Here is a 4,000-nt window from a genome sequence, read left to right as displayed (position 1 = left end):
GTGAGGGTCCGAAAGGAGCCCCCCACCTCCCCTGTTCATTTCCAGACTTTGTGACGTTTGCTTGGTTGGGCCATTTCTTGGCTTCTTTGAGAAAAGGGGCGAATTTTCCACGGCCTCCGCCATCCCCTTACAGCCGCCCCTTCGCCACACCATGTTCCATCTGACCGGGATAGGTCCCAAATAAGATTTCACTTCAAATCTCAAAAAAGCCAAGTAGAAATCATTCTGTGGGAATTTACTGTGACTAAGAGAAACAGAAGTTCAACTCTTCTCAAGTGGTGGAGGGTCGGGGGGAGTCGCTAAGCCACAGGCACAGAAAGGCTCCGCTAGCTTAAGCGTGAGAGGTATAAGACCTTACACCCTGGTTACAGGGCAGTCATTTTGCCGGGCGTGTCAAAGTGACCTGTGGCTTATTTGCATGGCAAAGGAGACTGAAAGCCTCCTTACAGGGTGGTCCTTAAGCCAGGGGCCTTCCAATGGGCCAGAGCGAAAAGCGCTGTAAAGGAGAGACCTCCGTTCCCTCGGAAGTGGGTGGTCTCGTTGCCCAGCGAGTGCCAACGGCCCAAGAGGAGTTAGAAAGCGGAGACCTGCACCCTTCTGACAGGGAGAGGTCAACGGCCCGGGGCATTTTAAAGGCTAGGTCCTAAGGAGCTCAAACTCACAGAGACCTCAACCCGTTTTAAAGGGGGCTCGCAACTCCTCAGCTATGGAAGGGACCCATAAAGCATTTTGGTTTGTAAGGAATGGACCTTGATCCTTGTTTACAGGGAGGTCCTTTTACCGGGCACCTGAAGGGGGATTAAGCCTGTGAGGAGAAGTGTCGAACCCGATCCCTCGGTACAGGGGTGCGGTGTGTGCTGTGTGTGCAGCCGTTGGCCGTGGCTTTTTCTTCCCTTTTCCTGCAGTTTCTTTGGTGCTTGTGTCGTCTTGTCCATTTTGTCCTTTGAGTTGCTAGAAAGAGAGAGGTGAAGCGGGTTAGCTGTGGCTCAGTAGAGAGCACGTGTACAAGGTAGATTCAGATGACATTGGCAAGGTACTCGGCCCTGCCGGAAATTACCCTAATTCCTACTTTTCGGCACCGATCTCTTTCAGAGCGCAGGAGAGCTTGCGGCAGAAGGCGGGTCCAGGTGGATGCAGAGGACGCGGGCTTTGACTTGGCTGAGTGCGTGAGTGAGGAGGGCACGGGACAGCTAGTAGGGCAAACCCTGAACCCTCTCAAGAGGCTGGTTTCTAGAACTATCTTCCAAATGGCAGTGTTACCTTGTGAAAGGCAGGGAAAGACCCACACCCTAGTTAGAGGGAGCTCACTTTGGACCTTGGCGTGAAGAGGGCCGATGCAGAGAGGAGAAAAGGGAAAGCGAGCTGAACCCTGATTACAGGGCAGTCACCCTTTCTTTAATATAATACACCTCCTTTACACAATGAGGGTGGGGGGAGTCCTGAATGTGAAAAGATCTGGAAATGAACAGGTAAGGGAGGGATCCTGCTGAGTGTCCCCTTTCCAATCAATCCTCCGTCCCTCAGCGACACCCTTCCCGACTTACCTCCCACCCCACCAAGAAAATGACAACTTTGTGCCCCCTACCTTTACCAGAAAAGACCCCTTTTTACTTGTGACGCGGTCCTGTTAGTAGGGTTAGGTGCACCCACGTGCTGGCTCTGAATACCACCGCATCTACCTACAACATCTCAACATGAACACATTTCAGAAAGGACCGCCACCTCAATCTCTTCCAACCTAGCTCGAGGAATCTCCTCTCTTTATCACCAAAGAGACACAAGGCCGGGAATTCGGACACAACATACGGAGCTGTCCGAATCCCTACAGTTGACGCTCGTCAGTCCGACAGTGTTCTTTCTTGTGCACAAGAAAACAAAGGGGAAAGTTGTGGTTGGTTGAGCGGTGTAAATTGGGCAGGGCAAAAGGACTTGAGGAAGGATTACACGGAAGTGAGGGTCCGAAAGGAGCCCCCCACCTCCCCTGTTCATTTCCAGACTTTGTGACGTTTGCTTGGTTGGGCCATTTCTTGGCTTTTTTGAGAAAAGGGGCGAATTTTCCACGGCCTCCGCCATCCCCTTACAGCCGCCCCTTCGCCACACCATGTTCCATCTGACCGGGATAGGTCCCAAATAAGATTTCACTTCAAATCTCAAAAAAGCCAAGTAGAAATCATTCTGTGGGAATTTACTGTGACTAAGAGAAACAGAAGTTCAACTCTTCTCAAGTGGTGGAGGGTCCGGGGGAGTCGCTAAGCCACAGGCACAGAAAGGCTCCCCTAGCTTAAGCGTGAGAGGTATAAGACCTTACACCCTGGTTACAGGGCAGTCATTTTGCCGGGCGTGTCAAAGTGACCTGTGGCTTAATTTGCATGGCAAAGGAGAGCGAAAGCCTCCTTACAGGGTGGTCCTTAAGCCAGGGGCCTTCCAATGGGCCAGAGCGAAAAGCGCTGTAAAGGAGAGACCTCCGTTCCCTCGGAAGTGGGTGGTCTCGTTGCCCAGCGAGTGCCAACGGCCCAAGAGGAGTTAGAAAGGGGAGACCTGCACCCTTCTGACAGGGAGAGGTCAACGGCCCGGGGCATATTAAAGGCTAGGTCCTAAGGAGCTCAAACTCACAGAGACCTCAACCCGTTTTAAAGGGGGCTCGCTCCTCCTCAGCTATGGAAGGGACCCATAAAGCATTTTGGTTGGCAAGGAATGCACCGTGATCCTTGTTTACAAGGAGGTCCTTTTACCGGGCACCTGAAGGGGGATTAAGCCTGTGAGGAGAAGTGTCGAACCCGGTCCCTCGGTACAGGGGTGCGGTGTGTACTGTGTGTGCGGTGTGTGCAGCCGTTGTCCGTGGCTTTTTCTTCCCTTTTCCTGCAGTTTCTTTGGTGCTTGTGTCGTCTTGTCCATTTTGTCCTTTGAGTTGCTAGAAAGAGAGAGGTGAAGCGGGTTAGCTGTGGCTCAGTAGAGAGCACGTGTACAAGGTAGATTCAGATGACATTGGCAAGGTACTCGGCCCTGCCGGAAATTACCCTAATTCCTACTTTTCGGCACCGATCTCTTTCAGAGCGCAGGAGAGCTTGCGGCAGAAGGCGGGTCCAGGTGGATGCAGAGGACGCGGGCTTTGACTTGGCTGAGTGCGTGAGTGAGGAGGGCACGGGATAGCTAGTAGGGCAAACCCTGAACCCTCTCAAGAGGCTGGTTTCTAGAACTATCTTCCAAATGGCAGTGTTACCTTGTGAAAGGCAGGGAAAGACCCACACCCTAGTTAGAGGGAGCTCACTTTGGACCTTGGCGTGAAGAGGGCCGATGCAGAGAGGAGAAAAGGGAAAGCGACCTGAACCCTGATTACAGGGCAGTCACCCTTTCTTTAATATAATACACCTCCTTTACACAATGAGGGTGGGGGGAGTCCTGAATGTGAAAAGATCTGGAAATGAACAGGTAAGGGAGGGATCCTGCTGAGTGTCCCCTTTCCAATCAATCCTCCGTCCCTCAGCGACACCGTTCCCGATTTACCTCCTACCCCACCAAGAAAATGACAACTTTGTGCCCTCTACCTTTACCAGAAAAGACCCCTTTTTACTTGTGACGCGGTCCTGTTAGTAGGGTTAGGTGCACCCACGTGCCGGCTCTGAATACCACCGCATCTACCTACAACATCTCAACATGAACACATTTCAGAAAGGACCGCCACCTCAATCTCTTCCAACCTAGCTCGAGGAATCTCCTCTCTTTATCACCAAAGAGACACAAGGCCCGGAATTCGGACACAACAAACGGAGCTGTCCGAATCCCTACAGTTGACGCTCGTCAGTCCGACAGTGTTCTTTCTTGTGCACAAGAAAACAAAGGAGAAAGTTGTGGTTGGTTGAGCGGTGTAAATTGGGCAGGGCAAAAGGACTTGAGGAAGGATTACACGGAAGTGAGGGTCCGAAAGGAGCCCCCCACCTCCCCTGTTCATTTCCAGACTTTGTGACGTTTGCTTGGTTGGGCCATTTCTTGGCTTTTTTGA

The 4,000-nt window shown here is 52.0% G+C and overlaps 1 long non-coding RNA gene across 3 annotated transcripts; it reads right to left on the bottom strand.

Annotated features, from left to right (window-relative positions):
- Window positions 1-12: 12 nt before the first annotated feature.
- Window positions 13-3,978, bottom strand: LOC135980565 (uncharacterized). Of its 3 annotated transcripts, none has more exons than XR_010597572.1 (3): window positions 3,018-3,978; window positions 1,058-2,911; window positions 13-951 (listed from the first exon to the last, which is right to left on the bottom strand). It is a non-coding gene; the product is annotated as an uncharacterized LOC135980565 (long non-coding RNA). The 3 variants fall into 3 exon arrangements; XR_010597574.1 differs by having other exon boundaries at window positions 1,070-2,911; XR_010597573.1 differs by having other exon boundaries at window positions 3,030-3,978.
- Window positions 3,979-4,000: the final 22 nt, after the last annotated feature.

Source organism: Chrysemys picta, unplaced genomic scaffold (genome assembly GCF_011386835.1).
Source record: "Chrysemys picta bellii isolate R12L10 unplaced genomic scaffold, ASM1138683v2 scaf4437, whole genome shotgun sequence".
Lineage (NCBI taxonomy): Eukaryota > Metazoa > Chordata > Testudines > Emydidae > Chrysemys > Chrysemys picta.
The sequence above is the reverse complement of the archived record's forward strand: the minus strand, read 5'-3'. Positions and strand labels throughout refer to the sequence as shown.